This window comes from Crotalus tigris, unplaced genomic scaffold (assembly GCF_016545835.1).
Source record: "Crotalus tigris isolate CLP2741 ecotype Arizona unplaced genomic scaffold, ASM1654583v1 scf7180000018265.1456218, whole genome shotgun sequence".
NCBI lineage: Eukaryota > Metazoa > Chordata > Lepidosauria > Squamata > Viperidae > Crotalus > Crotalus tigris.
Genome location: NW_024096912.1, coordinates 1,372,536 through 1,394,443, shown reverse-complemented (window position 1 = coordinate 1,394,443; position 21,908 = coordinate 1,372,536). Strand labels below are relative to the sequence as shown.

The 21,908-nt window shown below is 39.0% G+C and overlaps 1 long non-coding RNA gene across 3 annotated transcripts in view; it reads left to right on the top strand.

Annotated features, from left to right (window-relative positions):
• The window catches only part of LOC120310684, a 234,548-nt gene that overhangs the window by 6,097 nt on the left and 206,543 nt on the right, over positions 1–21,908 (top strand). For all 3 annotated transcript variants that reach the window (XR_005557434.1, XR_005557435.1, XR_005557433.1), the window contains exon 2: positions 11,272–11,314. This is a non-coding gene — a long non-coding RNA (uncharacterized LOC120310684). The remainder of the gene's footprint in view (positions 1–11,271; positions 11,315–21,908) is intronic.

Below are 21,908 nucleotides of genomic sequence, written 5' to 3'. Positions count from 1 at the left end.
TTGGAAGCTGGCTAACTGTGGGATGGGTGGCATGACAAGTAAGTAAGTGAATACTTGGCTGGCTTGAAAATTGTAAGAGTGGTTCTTCAGTTCTTATCAGACTGCAGGGTCATATTAAGTGGAATGCCACAATCTTTATGCTATACGGATAGTCCTCAACTTATGATCACAATTGAGCCAAAGTTTATGTTGCTAACTGAGAAATTTGTGAAATGAGTTTTGCCCCACTTTATATCTTCTTGTCACATTTGATAAGTGAATCACTTCAGTTCTTAAATTAGTAATATGGTTGTTAAGTGAATCTGGTTTTTTTCCCATTGACTTTGCTTGTCAGAAGATCACAACATGGAATCACATGACTTTGGGACACTGCAACCTTCATAAATGTGAGTCAATTGTCAAGCATCCAAATGTAAATCACGTGACTATGGGGATGCTGCAATGGTCATAAGTGTGAAAAATGGTCATAAGTAACTTTTTTCAATGCTGTTGCAACTTCGAAGAGTCACTAAATGATCTGTTGTAAATCAAAGACTACCTGTATTCCTCAACAATTATTCTATTGTGACATGGTGGTGCAGTGGTTAGAATGCAGTATTTTAGGCTAATTCAACTCACTACCACGAGTTTGATCCTGACTGGCTCAAGGTTGACTTAGCCTTCCACTTAGCTCAATAAAATGGGGGTCCAGATTGTTGGGGGCAATATGCTGACTCTTGAAACCGCTTAGAGAGGGCGGTAAAGCACTATGAAGCAGTATATAGTCTAAGTGTTATTGCTATTATTAATCAAATTAATAGCAACCAAAGATAATCTTAAAACAGTCAAAGAAAGCAAGGGGGGGGGAGAGGAATTCTAAAACAAAGCTCAGTGTAAAAACCAGAATAGAATTTAAAAGTTAAAAAAATGGTAAATATTTAATAATAGTATTTTATACAGTATATTTGACAAATTTATATGGTCACCCATCTTCCATAAAATTACTCTGGCACCATATAATAAAATCAGGAATTATTATATATTTTAAAAAACATTAAAACAGCAACAGCAATAGCATTTAGACCAGTGATGGCAAACATTTTAGAGACCGAGTGCCCAAAATGTAACCCAAAACTCACTTATGCATCATTGGGTGCCAGGTGGATGTGGCCCATTAGGTGGGTTTGGCTCATTGGGTGGGCGTGGCTGTGGTGGTAATGGCAGACTGGGTGGGACCAAAAAGTTCAATCAATCAATTCCAACTTTGCAAGATCTTTTTTTTCCCCGCAAGAAGTTAAAATTGACTGACTGATTGAACCTTTTTTTTTTGTATACGCTGGCGGAGGCCTAAAGTGAAAAGGTTTTATAAAACCAGGTTGAAGGCCTCGGACTAGGGCGATGGCACACGTGCCCACAGAGAGGGCTCTGAGTGCTGCCTCTGGCACCCGTGACATAGGTTCGCCACCACTGATTTAGGCTATTTATAGACCACCCCTAGTGCTTTACAACACTCTCTGAGTTGTTACAATGTAGAGTATTATTTGTATATTGCCTCCAATAATATGGATCCACAAGATCAAACTCCAGGCTATGGGCAGATTTTGTCTGCAGTACTGCACTTTAACCACTGTGCCACCAGGATAATAGCAATAAGAATAAATAAACAAGACTATGAGAATAAAAATGTTACAAATACAACCAACACACTAGGTTGCAATTAGCAGGGGATCCCCAAGCTTACTGGGAAAAAAACATGTTTTGAGGGCTTTCTGTAAGGCCTAAGGGTTAGAGCAAATCTCACCTCAGGAGGGATGATGTTTCAGAGGATGGGTACCGGGCAGAAAAGTTTCACTCCTAGATTCCCCTCAGATGAAACTCTTTTCAGACAGGGTCTGCAGCATGTCTCTCCTGCTTGACCTCATGGGAATGATCAATTTAATAGAGAAGAGGACTCTGGAGGAGTACCTTAGAGAAGGCATTTCAAAAATTTTGCAGCTATTACTGAGGAAAACTTGCTTCTTGTTCTACATTATCTAGTCTTCACGGAACAGGAACCAGGGCCTCTGATGTTGAACTTAACAGTGCACTCCTCTTTTATCCTGCTTATAGAGAGGAAGAGAGGCATATAGATACTCAATATTCAGTCATGATGAATAAATACAATTAAGACATACTGTAACTGGGGAAAATCCTTTTAAAGATGTAAGCTAATGGATGCCTTCAAAATTTGGAAATCTGTTTGAGTGTCAAATGGCTTATGCCTTAAGAATGTGGAACTTTTCTCAGTCACAAGTTGATCTTCCTTGTACAGCACAATGCAATACTGAAAATTTACTGAATTTACTGATATAATGCTGAAATTTTATTTCTTCAGTTAATATTCATCCCCTAAAAATATTTTGTGAAATGTTTTCCAAGTTAGAAGTAATTAAATGAGCACTTAGGAGATGTAATTTATGATAGGAGAATGATATCCTGTGTTGGCAGTTTTGTTGCTTTTTTCTCAGTAACAGTTATTACTGGAAATGTTTATACCAAGCCAATTTTTTAAATAAAACATGTTTTATAAGTAATTTCTGTGGATATGCTTCTCTGTCAATCCATTCTTTTCTATGGAAGTGACCTGGAATCTTTATTTACAAAGATAACCAGTTTTGTCACGTGTCATTAAAACTAACTCCTAACATCCTGCTTCTAGATAGCTTAATGCAACGAACACATCTATGCTGATGTATTTTATAATTGCCCAAACTAGATAAGTGATGTGAGTGTGAAATTTAAAGACGGGGCAATATATATAGCAGCTTGGGTATTTTTTTAGAATACCCAATTAGAATTATATACAATCTACTTTGTATATAAGCTATGACTAACAAACTGAATTAGACAAAAAGTGATCATTCAGGAGGAAACTGCAAAATATGTATAGAATATTTGTTTTACAGTAGTCTTTCAACTGTTTCAGTCTGAAAATATTTTTCAGTATTCACAATATTTCCAACTCAAGTTGCTTACATGTGAGTAAACACAACTAAAAGTATTGTGAAATACTATGTACTTTGTTTTCTTTCCCAATTTTTTATCAACACTGAGGGCAAATGATACTACAGTACTAATAATATATTCCTTAATCTATTTTATACAGTCAACAAGAATCCTAAAAGATACAATTAGCTTAGAGACATTGCATGTCCCAAAATCTTACAATGTGCTTTCAATACTCAGTTGTGACTTGAATGCATTTAACTATGTGATAATTATGTCCCATGTTTACTTGTATTTAAAATAAAGCAATATTATGACTTTTGCTCCCAAATTTTATTCCAGTTCCAAATAAAATGGAACACTCCACCTAAAGGACTAGTTTGCAATTCTAGATTGCTATTCTAGATTGATAGCTTCCCAAAAATAGCAAGTAAAAGACCTGGCCTGCAGAATTTTTGCCCAACTTTGTCTGATATACTGGTTGTGATTCTGGAAAATGTCATTACTACTTTCATCATCTCACCTTGGGTTTACATTCTACTTGAGGCTGCTTTTTAGGATTATTCAGAAGCTTCACTTGGTTAAGAATATATCTTTCACCTGCTTTTGTATGAGGTAGCTTTATCAGGTAATACTTACATAGTGGTTGCTCTTTAGTTGTCAGTTTGTTTCTGGATTCAATTGCTGGTTATTTTCTAGGAAATCCTATGTCTTTTGGTTCTGTTATTTATGGGACTATCTTCTTCAGGTACACTGTAGATCAGTGATGGTGAACCTTTTAGAGACTGAGTGCCCACAAACCGCCCCCCACCTCCGCTCCGCCTCCCGTCCTGCCTGCTCTGCTTCCGTCCGCCCCCTGCCCTGCCCACCCACAGGGTTATGCACTGCATCCATGGCCCGCCGCAACAGATCACCCAGACAGCCCTGCAGCGCCATGGCAGCCATGCCCTTCGCCCACACCCCGTAGCATCATCTGCACGCTATGGGGTGCGAGGGTGGAGTCTTGTCCCTGCTGCCCGGCTATGTCCTTGGCTGCGCTGCTCCGTGCAGGCCGTGCTCGGGGGCAACTCTCCTCCAGGAGGGGGGCTGCTGGTGAGGGGGCTGTGGGGGGAAGCAGGGCTGGGACGACGGCACACGTGCCCACAGAGAGGGCTCCAAGTGCCACCTCTGGCACGCGTGCCATAGGTTTGCCACCACTGCTGTAGATCCTCTATATGTGTTATCAGTAAAATATGCTGAAGATTTTCACCTCACAGGTGGATTGAACAAAGTAGAGTGAGTCTTCTGCTCTGTATCTTGTAGCTTATCTCAGGCACAGAACACCCCATCCATGATGTGCTTTTGAACTATACTGACTTTTATCCTATTTTCTAATATGAATGTTTTATATGTTTCTTTTCTTTCTGATAGAGCTGTTATGTTTCAGGATCGGTGAGGCATTGACGAGATGAATGGTGCAAACAACAACTCTTTATTCAGTTAACAACAGAAGCAGCCCTATCTGCTGCTTAACCACTATTTATACAGCTCACCACTAGGTGGCAGCCAATAGAATTAAAGTAGTATTTCCCGCTTAAAGACAAGCTAATTAACACGTAGACAGTCAGTTTGGAGCTTAATAGGTGCAGCCGTTAGACCGTTTCCAACAGTTTCCAAGTAATTAACCTCAATACATAACAAGAACATTAAATGAAAACTATATTAAGACTGATAAAAGTTGCAAGGTTTATACAATCTGAACAGAAAGGATTGGTTTTCTGCAAATAAAAGAGTTATTTTTCTTTATGGAAAAAGCTGTGCAAAACATCCAACAGTCGTGTTTTGCCCTAGACAGGAGAGTGAACAAGCACCTCCTTTAAATAATTAAAGCAGCTGAGTCTTTAATAGGCTCACGAAGATCCTTTTGAAAGTCTCTCTCTCTCTCTCTCTCTCTCTCCCCCCATCCATCTATCCATCCATCCATTTTCTCATACCATTATAAATTATAAAAATAATACTTCGAAATAGTTATAAAGGTATCATAAAGCTAAAATTGATTCCTGATGATAACATATATAAGATATAGTTAGAAATCATGAGACACCTTGTAAATTTATTTTGTTTGTTTTAATTACCCAGTCCAGCAAATAGTCTGGGACCTCTTGGTAATCTGCCATTCAAATATTACTTAATTCAGTATTATTCAACATTTCCCAGATCATCTACAATTGATTAGGTGCTGCAGTTTGTTTTGGTTGAATACTATTATATGGACAACTACTGTTTCATTTTTTTTTACTATTCAAAATACAAGTTTATTTCAATAACAAAAAAGAAAATTGAAATTAATACAATTAGAAATTGTATTAGAAATTAATTAGAAATTTCCATAATTCTCCATAGAACTTCATTTCTTACGTGGAGGATTATAGAACAGTTAGAATATAGGACCTTGATTAAGTAATCCAAAATGCATGCAACCAATAGAATTGCTTGTTGTTAGAATGTTGAACAGTCTTCTAAATTTGATTTTAATTGGCAAAAGCCAAAAGAGATTCAGCTTTTTTACTATTAAATATATATAGAACAAGTTGTTGAAAACTAAATTACAAACCTCTTAAATCTCAATATGTCTTGGTAAGGAGAATCTATTGGGTGACATGGATGGATGGGGGTTACAGATTTATAAACAGTTGCTGTATTGAACTGCCAGGCACCAAGAGAGACATCTAGTTCTTCCAATGCATAAAAACAGTATCTAAAGACATTTTTAAAAAGTAAATTCAATAGGCCAAAATTTGAATGACGCTTTGCATACATACAAAGCTAAAAGAGATATCTCCAGTTAAAGTACATTAGCTATCAGTTTGTTCACCTATAATTCCAATTTGTTCCTTCGGTTCTAAATAGGCTTATAGTACAAATCAAAGTTTGTATATTATGATATAATGACTAGCTTTAATTGTCTAAATCAGGCATGTCAAACTCGTGACATCACGTGATGTGCGATGTATTGTGACTTTTTCCCCATTGCTGGCAATGGGGTGGGCGCAGTTTCAATATGATGCAGCTGGCCTACGGGCTGGCGGTTTGACATGCCTGGTCTAAATCTTAATGCTTTAAAAAGAGAATGTTACAGAAACTTTTTTTTTCAAATTATGCTTTGAAACAATTTAGAACTATTGTCCATAAATTATTTTACAGAATATGCCTCAGAAGGCCTACCTGGGTGTTAATTGACTTTATGTACTCTTGAGTAGACATGCATTGGTCTATAGCACCTTTTTGGCACCAGGGACGGTTTTTTTGAAAGACATTTTTTTCTACGGTTTGCGGGAAGGGATGGTTTCAGTTTTGCTTGTTCACCTGTAACCCAGTTCCTAACAAGCCACAGACTGGTATTGATCTGTAAAAAGGGGATTGGGGACCCCTGGTCTATGGTAAAATCATATTAAAACTACTATGTGCAAAACTTATTCTGTAATTTTGGTATCTTTCTCCACTATTATCAGTTGATGTGTTTGTGTTGTATCATATTTTAAATATAATCAGCAGATCATATGTTTTTTTAAGATAGTTGAATTTCAAAAATGTAGAATGAAATGCTTTGATTAATTATATGAATGCCTACTATTTTATGATACTAGTCTGTAACTGTAATAAAATTTGATTGATTGGCTACTTTACTTTTTTATTTTATCATGAAGTTTATATGTTATAGATGTCTACAAGTAGTCCTATAACTATAAGTAGTTATAGGTATTTAGTCCTTTCTTGGAATTATAAATGGCTTTTGTTTTGGAACAAGTAACCAACTAATTATTGGGCATGTCATGAAACATCTAAGGGACCTCTGATGGATCTTCTCTCTGCTTCTAGTTAGCTACCAATTTTTGGTTGAAGATATTGAGACCTCTTAGGAACAGTTTTGAATTGGTAACAATTTTATGGACTTGCTTTTTTTTGTTCTGGAAATGAACTTGTTTAATTATCTGCCTTTCTGCTACTCTGTAACTTGCATTGCCTGCTATGTTTATAGTCTTGCTTTTTTTCTTCTTCTATGGGTCACTTTAATTATCTTTGTTAGCTCAAGAATGAGAATAAGATTTACAAGGAATGATCTCTGCTAGTTCCATTGTGATGAGTCTTTGTGAGTGAACCTGCAATCAAAATCATGCTGAGGTTTAAATTAACTCAAAAGCATGTATCTGGACTGGATTACATGCTGTATATCAGTTAACAATTAAACTGAGACATAGTAATCCTATATTACATTTATTTTAGTAGGCGGTATATCCTTTCCTTCAAAGCTTGTTAGCTCTCCTGGTTTTTTGTTTCTCTGTCTCTCTTTGTTTCTCTGTCCTAGAAGATAAACACACAAACTCTTTATTGACAGAATAAATAAAATGAGGAATTAAAAGGTATCCTTAATAAACCTTTGTGAATATATATCATTAATGTCATATATTATTAACATCCTGTATAGATCGTTAAAGTATCTGGTCTTTCTTGCTCAAAACAAGCAGAGATATTGGTTGTGAATAAAAGTTTCCATTGCAAGTAAAATATTTTCTCACCTTTGATTTTTCTTTCTCTTTGGAGTTTTCTATGTTCCTTCTGCCAAAAGAAACAAACAAATATTTTGTTTTTAAAGATCCTTTTAAAAACAAATGGTCATGAGTTGCAGGTTTTATTTAATTGCTGAAGAAATCAAGGAGAGAACCATCCTAGAATTAAGGAAAAATTTCCTGTCTGCTAGAACAATTAATCAGTGGAATGGCTTGCCTTCAGAAGGTGTAGGGGCTCTATCACTTAAGGTTTTAAAGAAGAGATTGGATAACCTTTTGTCTGAAATGCTACAGGGTCTCCTGCTTGAGCTTGGTTGGACTAGAAGACCTCCAAGGTCCCTTCCAACTCTGTTATTCTGTTATATGCATTGTTCAGTATGTTTCACTAAATGTTGAATTGAGGGGATTCTGCAAGTACTGTATAGGACAGGGGTCTGCAACCTTAAACACTCAAAGAGCCACTTGGACCCATTTCCTAGAGAAAAGAAAACACTGGGAGCTGCAAAACTTGTGCACGCGCGTGTGCACGCAAGGAGTGGGAACCTTGATTGAAGAGTTTAATTAAAAAGAAATAGAGGCTACTGTGCATGAGTTCTCTCTCTCTCTCTCTCCTCTCTTTCCTCTCTTTCCTCTCCCTCTCTCTTTCCTCTCTCTCTCTTTCTCTCTTTCCTCTCTTCCTCTCTTTCTCTCTTTCTCTCTCTCTTTCTCTCTTTCCTCTCTCCCTCTCTCTTTCTATCTCTTTCTCTTTCCTCTCTCTTTCTCTCTTTCCTCTCTCTCCCTCTGTCTCTCTCTTTTCTCTTCCTCCCCCTCTTTCTTTCCTCTCCCTCTCTTTCTCTCCCTCTCTTTCTTCTCCCTCTCTCTTTTTCTCTCTTTTTCTTTCCTCTCTCTTTCCTCCCCCCTCTCTCCCCCTTTCTCCCTCTCTCTCTTTTTCTCCCTCTCTCCCTATCCCTCTTTCTCTCCCTTTTTCTCTTTCTTTCTCTCCTCTCCCTCTCCCTCTCTCTCTTTCCTCTCCCTCTCTCTTTTTCTCTGTCTCTCCCCTCCCCCTCTCCCCCTCTCTCTTTCTCTCCCTCTCCTCTCTCTCCCTCTCTCTCTCTCCCTCACCCTCTCTCTCCCTCTTTCCAATCTTCTGGTCACCTGGCAAGCTGGCTTCAGGCTCTTTTCCAACAAGCTGACACACATTATTGGGCTGGCTCTCTCCTGCCCTTCCTGCTTGCTGCAGAGACACAGTAAAGGGAGGAGCCCCGCCCAATAAGCTTGTCAGCTCGTCGGAACAGCATGAGGCCACTCTTTTTTACACACACACACACACACACACACAGAGAGAGAGAGAGAGAGAGAGACAAGGTAAGCACAAGTGCCTCTCTCTCTCTCTCTCTCTCTCTCTCTATGCAAATGGCAGAGGAGGCTGGGAGCTTCAGGAGAAGGTTCAAAGAGTCACATGCGGTTCCGGAGTTGCGGGTTGCCGACCCGCGGTATAGGAAATAGACATGATTTTTTTTTCTGGGATGAAAGGCTTATCAAATATTAATGGGCACATGAGACTAATGTGCAGAATTTTGAGAAGTTTGATGTGTACGTATTCTGAAGTGAACTTTCCTGATCCTATACAAATTGCAGGTCAGAACTAAGTTAAACTTTGACATTTTGTATGTTCTATATTTAAAAGATGATCCAAATGCTTACTTAAACAGAAAAACAGACTCACTAGACAATAAAGTAAATGACCACTGAATCTAGTATCTATTGCTATCACTATTTGCTACTAAAAGTGGAATTATGAAATGCCTATGAGACTAATGTCATTTGTAAATATGTTGCCTTTCTCAGAGATACTGCATGGAAAAAGATGATCACATGGTCATCTGTTATGTGCAAGTCCATGGGTATAACAGGCCATGAGAATAACTTTGGGAGACAGGAGGAAAAGTGGCAGCCTAGACAAAACAAATCTCAAACCACAGAAGCAATGGAGGTATGGAAAGAATCTTAGATGGGTGCCACCTGTAACAGTATGTGCAAATGACCTTGAGATATAGGGGGATAAGAGATGTTGAGGGGACAGAGCCCCCAACTACATAACAGGCAGAGAAAGGAAGGAAGAAAGGATCCTCCCTAATTTATCAGGTGGTAAAAAGGAGATGACGGGAGATTTGTATTTTCCGAATTGCAAGATTAATGTAATGTTAATATAGATTTACAATAAAGTAGAATTAGCTCATCATGTTTCCTATCTGGACTACCAGGGAACGTTGGCATCTCCCTAGCCTAGAAAGTAAAAGTAAGGGAGGAGACAAGTGCTTTCAGACTAGCAAGATTTATGTCAGTCTTTCATTTAGTCCAGTCAAGAAACCAAAACCATGAGTATTAATACTTCCTTTATTGTAAGCTTATAATAAATATGTTCAGTAAGTAAATATGTATTTAATATTTATATATATTAATTATTATCTTTGTTGTTGCTTAAAAAACCCTATGATTAAAATTGAATAGGTTGGATTTAAGAAAATATATCTGAAGATGAAATTGAAAAAAATTAGACTGATTTCTAACCTGTTGCATCTGATCTATTCTAAAGATGTTAGAAATTTGCAGTATTTTAGGAAGCAGCAGTTTAATAAGAACTATGAAGAATATACAAATAAAACTTTTAAACCAAGGATTCATGAAGGTTAGCATCTGGTTCAATAAAATGCTTGCAGAATTACTGATTTACATTCTTGATCAATTTTTTTCCCATTCAGAATCCCTATTATTTGTTGGGCTTTTGTCTTAATAATCTAGCTAAGCTAGCAGTCACTTCTGTATCACATAAAAATGAATGTATAAGATATTGTAAATAATTATTCCACTAAATTATTCCAATAATTTCAGTGTTTGTAATACTGCACATTAAAATCTGTTCCTGATAAGTTTATGTGCCTTTTGCAATTTGTAACTTGATTTCAGTTTACTGTTTAATTTGAAGTTTTAGTATTATTTGATTTGAATTTGACATATGTCAGAGAATTGAATTAGTCTGATGACTCATTTTAATAAAAACAGTATGTGCATGCATAAAAGCAGCTAAAATATTTGAATCAAATCAAAGGCATCTGTTTTAATTCAATATATTGAACTGATTGAGCAGTTTGAGTATCAAATTTGTTGAACTTGTTTCAAATCATACCGTTGAATCAAAACTTGTAGTAGCTTTTTGTATAGGATAATTTGAATTCTAAGTTTGTTTTATTTATCTAAGTCAACTTTTCACTTTTTGCAAGTTTGCTTGGTTTGTTATAGTACCCTTTTTTTTAGATATTAAAGCCACATGTGTGTAATGTGTGTATTTGATTGGCGTAGTTACTGTAGATTTATCTGTTGCTTGTCTCTGCTCTACGTCATTTAGATTGGAGTGACTTACAGTACAGTAAAATGAAATAAAATGTCATATTAAAATAGAGAAAATGTAAGTAATATGAATAAAAAGGCTAACAGCAGGCTTGAATAATAAATGAATTACATTTTATTTCTATATTGTATGATCAGATTGAGTATGATTGGTGTTACAAAGTGAGCATAACATTTGTCTTTTGAGAAATAAAGCAGTGTTTCATGTCCCATAGAAAAGTATTAAATACCTAATATATCCAATGGAAGAAGTCACTAATTTTAAAAAACATCCTTAAAATGTGATATCCAAACAAAAATCTCATAAAATTAGAAACTTTTAAATTGAGCTTGAAAACTTTTTCAACTGGTTTTTATTACCTTCATTTTCTAGGATTTCTGGGACTTCTACATGCCAAGCCATAACTCTACAGAGAGTAAGTTGTTTTGGACTTGTCTGTTATTACTGAATTGTATAATTATTGATTACTATTGAGTACTATTATATGTTGCTCAAGCAATGTTTATAATACATCAGTCTAATGTAATGTCAATTGCAATTTATTTTGCAGTCAGTTGCAAATAACTCCCTATAAACAGGAGAAAATTCCAAAGCTGTTTAATAGCAATAGAAGTGCCATTTTGACATATAGACTTATATACTGCTCCATAGTGCTTTACAGCACTCAGAGTGGTTTACTATGTCAGCATTATTTGCATATTGCCCCCAATAACCTAATTCCTCATTTTACCAATTCCAAGCTATGGGCAGAGTTTGCATGCAATGCTTCACTTAATCACTCTGCTACCAAGTTTATCCAACCTACTACTTGACAAGATAGAAAAATGTGGGGTAGACAGAACCACCACCAGATGGATCCGTAGCTGGCTGACCGGCCGTACTCAGCGAGTGGTCCTCAATGGAACTGCATCTATATGGAGGGAAGTGTGTAGTGGGGTGCCCCAGGGCTCTGTTCTGGGCCCAGTACTCTTCAACATCTTCATCACCGATTTGGATGAAGGGATAGATGGGGAACTCATCAAATTTGCAGACGACACCAAGCTGGCAGGAATAGCCAACACTCCAGAAGACAGGCTTCAGATACAGAAGGATCTGGACAGACTTGAACACTGGGCACTAACTAACAAAATGAAATTCAATGGTGAAAAAAGCAAGGTTCTACATTTAGGCAAGAAAAACCAAAGGCACAAGTACAGCATAGGTGGCACCATGCTCAATAGTAGTAACTGTGAGAGGGACCTCGGAGTCCTAGTAGAAAATCACTTAAATATGAGCCAGCAGTGTGCTGCAGCTGCCAAAAAGGCCAACACAGTGCTAGGCTGCATTAACAGAGGGATAGAATCAAGATCACGTGAAGTATTAATACCACTATTCAATGCCTTGGTAAGGCCACACTTGGAATACTGCATCCAGTTTTGGTCACCACGATGTAAAAAGATGTTGAGACTCTAGAAAGAGTACAGAGAAGAGCAACAAAGATGATTAGGGGACTGGAGGCTAAAACATATAAGGAACGGTTGCGAGAATTGGGTATGTATAGTTTAACGAAGAGAAGGACAAGGGGGGACATGATAGCAGTATTCCAATATCTCAGGGGCTGCCATAAAGAAGAGGGAATAAAGCTATTTTCCAAAGCACCTGAAGGCAGGACAAGAAGCAACGGGTGGAAACTAATCAAGGAGAGAAGCAACCTAGAACTAAGGAGAAACTTCCTGACAGTGAGAACAATTAATCAGGGGAACAGCTTGCCTCCAGAAGCAGTAAATGCTCCACCACTGGAAGTTTTTAAGAAGAGACTGGACAGCCATTTGTCCGAAATGGTGTAGGGTTTCCTGCCCGAGCAGGGGGTTGGACTAGATGACCTCCAAGGTCCCTTCCAACTTTACTACTATTACTATATAGTTAATTCTCATCCAGATATTTAAGTAGCAATGGTATTTATTCAATTTTGTCATGTCAACAGCACTCAGATTATTTTGAGAAGGTGTGACTTGCCTAACATCATTTAGGAGCACAAGTGTCCCTCTATTCCAGTGGTTCTCAACCTGTGGGTCGGGACCCCATTTGGGGTCGAACGACCATTTCACGGGGGTCGCCAAACAATGCAGTCCGCCATTTTTTCCCCCTTTTACTTAGCTGTGCTACTCCCTTTTATTCTATTGGCTTTTGAAAGCCAATAGAATAGACTCTCTTGAATAGAGTCTAATTCTATTGGCTTTCAAAAGCCAATAGGAATTGTCCAGGCTGTCTCTGCCCTGCTGAGCCCGCCAAAAGTCCCATTCTGCAAACGGTGCTGCACCAGTTGAGTAGTCCTCGACTTATGACCGGTTGAGTAGTCCTCGACTTACGACCAGTTGAGGGTCGCGGCATTAAAAAGGTTGAGAAACACTGCTCTATTCCGACCTCAACCACTACACATTTCATGACTGATTTGCAATTTATCTTGGGATTTGATTCCTTCCTAGTCTAACATATGACTGTATACTTGTGCAGCTAATTTTATTTGTATTTTATTATTTGCAGTAATATTTGCAACATTTTAAAATTGTATAACATGCGTGAGTTGTATGTTACAAGTTTTACAACTTGCATTTAATTATAGTTTATTTCAAGCATAAAAATAATGAAAAGTAGAAACCTGTTAAATTTAGTTAGTTTCCCATCTAGCCCAGCAATCTGTATCTCACATGGTCCATTGAGATGCCTTCAGAAAAGTCATCCACATGGTTATGAAGACAGATTTTTTTTCCATTTTGACTCCCAAATACCTATTATATAATTATAGACAATTGCTTGTTATTCTGGGCAGAGTCTACAACCATCAACATTAACAGCTGTTGATCCTTTATGAGATTGTTCGGTCTTTTTTAAACAATTATTATCCCAAATATATTAGTTCCAATATACAAAGTATCATATAAAGAAGAACATTTATCAGTCCTGAATCCCTCACGTTTAGTTATAATGGATTACTCTTCAATTTTAACATTATTGCCAAGCTTTCAATATCATGTGTGATTTTCTATACTGTCTTGGTATTTTTTTATTTCCCATGTTTTAAGCTGAGAGGTCACTGAGGTCTTTCTTCTTGGCAGCTGACTGGACTTTTTGGCATGGTGTTCTTTTCCTGTGTAAAAAAGCATTTAGAATACTGGCTCTAAAAGAAGTGCATTATCTAGTAATAATCTGTTCCTATGTTTTAATGAGAAATGTGTCACCATAGTATCCATAGTATTCTGAATATCCAAAAGAATTATGCCATGTGTATACTGATTTGACTATAGCAAAAATTTACAATCTGATTATTTGAAAAAAAAAGTATTTGAATTTTTCAGTTGTTTTTATTTGATTTATTAGCTGTTTTTATGACTGCAATCATTTTATTGCTGTATTGCACCATACAATTTAGATCAGGGCTTTTCAACCACCTGGCTGGTGGTACGCGGTGTCACCTTCTTCCCCCTCACGGCGTCGCCTTCCTCCCCCCGCTGCGCTCCTTCCCAGCTCACTTGTTTGTGGAAAACATGCTGCTTGGCGGCAGCCTCCATGAATTCTACCAAATGTGCCCTGCAGGAGGCGTGTGAAGAGCGCAGGTGCAGAGCAAGACCCCACCCTCCCCAGGGACTCATTGTGCAGCAACTGGATTGACTTCTTCTTGTGCATGCAGGTCAGCAGGATCCATATCACCCTTCCCCTCTTCTTACTTCACAACAAGCGATAGCCTGACAGGAGACAGAGCCGTCCACTCCCTTGGCAGGAAGGGGTTGGAGACCGCTCATCGCGGCCCTGAGCACCAACATCCCAACCGCCCCTCCTTTTCCCCCTTCTCTCTCTCTCTCTCTCTCTGTTGCGGCCTCACTCTCTTCTGTCTTCTTTTCCTTCCCCCCCGTGAGCTTGCGACACCCCTCAGGCCCCTCACGTTGCCTCCCAGAGGACTCAGCTGTTTGGTGGCCAGAAGTCAGAGCCGCTCAGCTGTTGGTCGGGACGCCCATGGAGCCAACACCCAAGCTGCCAGGTAGAATGGTGCTGGCTGCTGGTCTCCTTTGCTGCTCCACATGTCGTCCTCGACCCTTCCCCTGGCCGTTCACAACGAACCTGCGGGGGCTTGACAGGGAGAGAGGGAGGGAAGGAGGAAGGGACTCCTCCTCTTCTCCTAAGTTTCAAAGCATAATCAGCTTTCCAAGGGTACTACAATCCTCACGAAAGCTGGGGGAGAAGCAAAGGGGGCAAGAAAGCTCCCGGTGGGCTGCAAGGAGCACCTGTCAATGTTGGAGATGAGAAACTCCCCCACAAACCCAGGGGAAGGGGTGGAAAAAAGGAGCCCCCTTTGGGAAGAAACTGCCACCTTCTTCTCCTTGGCTTTGTGCTCTCCTGTTCCTCGGCAGCCGGGCTACCAAGCCTCTGCTGGCTGGAACTCTGTTTTTGTTTTGTTTTTTAGTTCTCGCCTTTACGTGTTTCTGCTGTACCTCCTTGGTGCTTCTGCTCTCAGGAACGGGGCAGGCGGAAGAATGCTTGGCTAGGCTAGGCAAAGAAAAGCCATAGAGCCGCGAGCTAAGATTGCAGGCAGGCCGGGAAAGGGAAGAAAAAGGGGATTAGGAGAGAGGAAACGCCAAGCTTGTCCTCGCCTCTCCCAAGGACCTCCTGAGCCACCTCACAAGAACACTTGGTTTCAGATTTACGTCGCAAAAGTTTTTCTTGTGCAGAAGAGAGAAGAAAAACAATTACGGAACACTCGGGAATACCTTGCAAGACACCATGTACCTTTGGTGTTTATTTCCTAACGCCTTCCCCCCCCATATTTTCTGCTCCACCCCAAATTCGCCTCCCTTCCCCTCTCCTTACATCTATGATCTTAATACAGCCCTAAGTCTGTCTCACTTTCAACACCCCCTAAAATTCTTCATTCAGAAGAATGAAGGGGTGCGAATCGGTGTGTGCTCAGAAACGCCAATTCGCAAGCAAGTGAACTGGGCAGGAGCCCAGGATCGGGGCACGCAGCTACAGCTGATCCATGCTTCTGCAGAGCAGCCCAGAAGTGCAGATCAGCTGTAGCTGCTCTCCTGGGCTCCTGCCCAGCTCACTTGCTCATGCTTCGCTGGAAAACATGCTGCTTGCTAATTTAGCAGAAGCGCAAATCAGCTGTAGCCTGGCGCTGATCCTGGCACTTCTGCTAAATTAGCAAGCGGCATGTTTCCCAGCAAAGCATGAGCAAGTAAGCTGAGCAGAGCTCTCCTCTGCCTCTGCCTCTGCCTCTGCATGTGCACAGGCAGGTTTGGCATGTTGCCATGGCCACCAGCAGCACAGCCACCAGCCATGCTGGCAGCCTGTCCCCCTCCCCTTATCCCTTCCTGGGTATGGAGGGGTGGAAAAAGGAAGGGACAAAGGGAGGGAAGGAAGGAACAATAGAAGGGAGGGAGGAAAGGAAGGAAGGAACAAAGGGAAGGAAGGAAGGAAGAAAGGAAGGAAGGAAGGAAAGAAGGGACAATGAGGGAGGGAGGGACAATGGAAGGGAGAGAGGGAAGGAGGAAGACACAAAGGGAGAGAAGGAAGAAAGGAAGGAAAGAAGGAAGAAAGGGATAATGGGAGGGAGAGAGGGAGGGAAGGAACAATTGAAGGTAGAGAGGGAAGGAGGAAGAGACAAAGAGGGAGGGAAGGAAGAAAAGGAAGGGAGGGACAATGGGAGGGAGAGAGGGAGGGAAGGAAGGAACAATGGAAGGGAGGGAGGGAAGGAGGAAGACACAAAGGGAGTGAAGGAAGAAAGGAAGGAAAGAAGGAAGGAAGGGACAATGAGAGGGGGAGAGGGAAGGAAGGAAGGAACAATGGGAGGGAGGGAGGGAAGGGAGGAAGGGACAAAGAGGGAAGGAAGGAAGGAAGGGACAATGAGGGAGGTACATTGGAAGGGAGGGAGGGAAAGAGGAAGAGACAAAGGGAGGGAAGCAAGAAAGGAAGGAAAGAAGGAAGGAAGGGACAATGGAAGGGAGGGAGGGAGGGAAGGAAGGAACAAAGAGGGAAGGAAGGAAAGGACAATGAGGGAGGGACAGTGGAAGGGAGGGAATGAAGGAGGAAGAGACAAAGGGAGGGAAGGAAGGAAGGAAGGAAGGAAAGAAGGAAGGGACAATGGAAGGGAGGGAGGGAAGGAAGGAACAAAGAGGGAAGGAAGGAAGGAAAGGACAATGAGGGAGGGACAGTGGAAGGGAGGGAGTGAAGGAGGAAGAGACAAAGAGGGAGGGAAGAAAGGAAGGAAGGAAAAAAGAAAGGAAGGGACAATGGGAGGGAGGGAAGGAGGGAGGGACGGCTACCATTCCTGTCCCACCCCCTTCCACCAGAGACCCTCGGATCCCCCCATATCCCCCGCCCGCACCCCTCATAGGTACCCTGCAACCTGAGTGATGAGCTGGCCACGCCCCCCTGGCCATTCACTTCATTTGTCAAAAAGTTGCAAAAGGTGATCACATGACCCTGGGGAAGCTGCAACAGTCATAAGTGTGAAAAATGGTTATAAGTCACTTTTTTCAGTGCCGTTGTAACTTCGAACAGTCACTAAGCGAATTGTTATAAGTCGAGGACTACCTGTACTTTATATTTTTTTCCCTTTTTTGGGGGGGTCATCAAGTTTTTGACATCTTGCTGGGCAACTGGTGGTACTCGGATATTGCCTTATCCTAAAAGTGGTACAATGGGTGAAGAGGTTGAAAAGCCCTGGTTTAGATGATAGGCTAAAAATATGTAACTCAATACTTGCTATGGAGAAAGGGGTACTTGCAAGGATATGAGTCTTTCCTTCTTTTGTTTTTAGGGAAAGGATATTTAAACATAAATTTCTGCTCTTTAAACCCTAAAGTGGATTAGCATCCCAATTTTGGAATTAATGATAGCTGTTTGGGACTATGAACTGGCTTTAGATGAACCTAAGCTTAAAACTTAAACAACAGATGCCAGAGAAAGTCTGCTTGGATTTTGGTTTAATGCAGTTCTTTATACCATGGAAACAATTCTTTCTCTTAATCAAGGTGAGAAGAAGATGTGATTCTCTGCAGCAAATAATTTTGCCATACTCTAGAGCTTCTTCCATTGATTCCAGGAGCTTACCTGAAACATTAGAGAGTAAAGCTTCTTTTGTTTACTGAAGGCCATAAGCTTTTGAAGCCAATCATTGTGGCTGTTTTGTCTTGCAGTTAGGATGAAGAATCACATGTGCTGCAGAAACCATCTTTGAAGAGATGCTGCATTCATTAAGTGAAGCATTCTTTTAAAAATTTGAGGGCACTAATGCAACATGTTTCAGAAATTTAAGTACTGATTCAGAAGAAAAACAATGATGGGTCAAGGTGGTCCAGAGCAACACAGACTGTTCCCAAAGTGGTAGATTGCTTAAAACATGGAAACAAATATGTGAAGTATTGTGGTACCATAAAGAATAACAGGTATTAATGCACAATCTATTGCTGATAAATATATTTATTTTTTAAAGTGCTACAAGAATCAATTACCTTTTCTTAAAAATACTAATACAGATAAACCTTTGAAAATTTTAAATTTTCAGTTTTCTGTAATGAAAATTGATATGTCATAGATTCAAATATCCCGTAGGAAAATTCTATATAAAAGTAACATTACAAAATTAAGAAAGGAAAATAAATGCTTAATTTTATGACTGATAGTTCAAGTAATGTTTTGCTATTGTATTATTCAACCCACATGATTTGGACAGGGACATTGAGGTATCATATCAGAATTTATCCAGTATTTTCAATATTCTCTGCTCAGTGATGCTATTTAACGGAGGTTAAAAAGGGGTGTGTGATGGCTCAGCGGTTAAAGACACTGAGCTTGTCAGTTGTAAAGCTGACAGCCCAGGTTTGAGACCCAAGCACTGCACAATGGGTGAGCTCCCATTCCTGCCCCAGCTCTTGTCCACCTAGTATATGGGCGGTCAAACTTGACTGCGTCATGTGACATATCATGATGTATCAAGACATTTTTTACCTTTGCGGAGCTGGGATGGGCATGGCCTGCATGTGATGCATCTGGCTCATGGGCCACCAATTTGACAAACCTGACCTAGTAGTTTGAAAGCATGCAAATGTGAGTAGATTAATAGGTACCACTTTGGTGGGAAGGTAACAGTGTTCTGTGCACCTTTGGCATGTACCCATGCTGGTCACATGACCACAGAAAAAGTCTTCAGATAACACTAGCTCCTCTGTCCAAGAAGTGGAGATGAGCACTGAGCCCTAGAGTCAGATAAAACTGGACAGAGAAAACTTGTTTAATTTGAAAAAGGAAGGAAGGAAAATACTCAAAACCTACAGTACTGATATGCTTCCAAAGCATTTTAAATACATATATTCTAGTTGCTTTTCTTTTATTCTCTTAAAGAATTTTTAAGATTGGGATGAAGAGATTTTTCTAAGCTATAATACTGGTAATAGTGCTCTAGCAAGGATTTTAATGTATGCTTGTGTATTTTGTAAGAATTACTCGAAGCTTTAAAATTGTTAGTGACTATTTTTTTTAAAGTCCTTGTATAAGTATGGACTTTTGTTCTGAGATAGTGTTGCATCATTCATTAAATTTTACAGAGGCAAAATAACATCGGAAAAAGTAATTTGATCTGTGTTTTTAAGTGAGTTGATCTGTTTCATGCTTTCCTGTGTTCTGGATGGGGGAAATATAGTTATCTATCACATTTCTGGTTTTCTCTGAATTTTGTAGGCCTCTTGGCAGCCATTGGTTTTTTTTTTTTATCAGTTTTGGAGAGACATCCAGAGTTTGATAATGTGGCATTTTGTCCCACTGATTGATGACTGTCTTCATTGTGTTCCATGGTATATCTAATACCTTGGAAATGTTTTTGTACCCTTCTCCTGATTGATACCTTTCAACAATGAGATCCCTTTATTGCACAGGTGTCAAGCTCGCGACGACACGTGATGTGTCGTGACGTATCGCTACTTTTTCCCATTGCCAGCAATGGGATGGGCATGGTTTTGGCATGACATATCCGGCCCACAGGCCAGCAGTTTAACACCCCTGCTTTAATGCTTTTTCAGCTGTCCAAAGTTCATATCTTTTGCTATAAAAGGGAACTGAGTAATTATCAGAAAATACTAGCAGAACCACTGAAAGTTATAAGGGCTTGATCAGAGTCACTTTAATTGATGGCAGGCATGTACTGACCATTATTTAACACCAGTTTGAATGTGATTGGTTAATTCTGAACACAGTCACATCCTATTATAAGAGGATATGCACGCATATGCAACTAGGTTATTGTAAGTTTTTTATTGTTAGTTTTCCCCTGAAAGATTTCAGTTTGTTCTTCAATTGAATTATACAGCTTAGAGGTTATATTAAAAGTGGAAGCAATTCTGAAGTGGTCTGGGTTTTTTACATCTTAAAAACCTGGCATTTTAACAGGGGTGTGTGGCTTTATATCCACTGTATATATGAGTGCACATAAAAGTGAAATAGGATAGACTGAAATTCATGTAATTCATCAGTCCATTAGATGATGTCATTTTTCATTTGTCCTGCTTTTGTGTTTTATCTACTCTTCTGCTTCACTAGGAACATAAATTATGGGGGAAAATATTTTTATTTGGAAAAAAGAGATGTTCAAGTAGAAGTACCAATTACGGTGTTCTTATGTATTCTAGATGAACTGTTTCACAATGTATTAGTTTTAAGGCAAGTTCACATGTCATTTTAATATGAGTTTTCTCACTTATAAAAATGCAATATATTTGGAAAGGCCAAATTTTGTAATGCATGTATTGTGAATTTTTATGAATTTACATACTTTGTTTATAGTAGCAGCACTATTGAGATAAACATATGATTTGAAGAATCATATTTACTTCATTTTATTTGTGCCCAGCATAGAATGCAACAATACCATAATGGGAAGAATATTGAAACTCCATTCAAATTGTTCTTTGTTCATTATCATATTGAGTGTTAATTTATTTTCACTCATTGGGAAGATCAATTCAGTTGATCTTGGATTCATTGCATTGCATATTGGTTGTGTTTGATGCTTCTTTTGTTATGAAATACACAGATTATGAAATGGAAATTATCTTGTGCGATAATTCTTTCTGCAACATAGTTCACAAAAGTCAGATTGTTTATAACAATCCCAATAAATTGTTTTTTTCTGTTCTAAAACTAGAGTGATTTTAGTGGCAGAATGAAAATGGTGTGATAAAAATGTGGTAGAAACCTAATTTTTTCTAAAAATTCTGTAGATGGTGCTTGAAATTTAAATGTGTTTCTCATTCAGTACCTTACAAGAAGAGAGATATTCAGAACCCTAAAACCTAAACATTGCAAATTGATCATTTAACTATTTGGGAAAATTTTATTTATTTGCTCTTTATCTATATTGTTTACTTTCTTAAAAAAATTCTATTGCCTGGATTACATTGTCTGTTTAATATGATTTGCAACTTCTGGAACTCTGGAAAAGGATTATAAGCATCTATTTCTGATAAACTCTTCCTGCAGTCATTTTTACACACCTTTTACAAAAATTTCTAATTCATGTGTGATTGTTGTTAAAGGTGAAGAATAAAAAGTAATCAGTTTTCAATTAAATACATATTCCAGAGAGCTTGAAGGCAGCTGTAAATTGGAAACTTAGTTGTAAAATGGCTAAAAAATTGACTTACCTAGATAATCATTTAGATGACATTAGTTATCGCTTGACTGCCAATTCATTGTTTTCTAGATTTTTGCAGCCTAAATATGATACCACTAAGACCTAGCTCCTCTCTGGGGATTAAGTCCGTGTAACTTATTGGAGTGTATTTGTGAATAAACAATCAAGACTATCAAGCTTGCATTTCCATTATAATCACTGCATTTTTTATGGCTATGTATAAATATGCACTTTTGTTTGTATGTATATATTTATGTGTAACAACAGGGACTTTCCTCTTCTTTACTTTTGTCTTGGGCTTGCTGTCTATTTAATTTATTTAATTAATTACTGAGCCTTGGTGGCG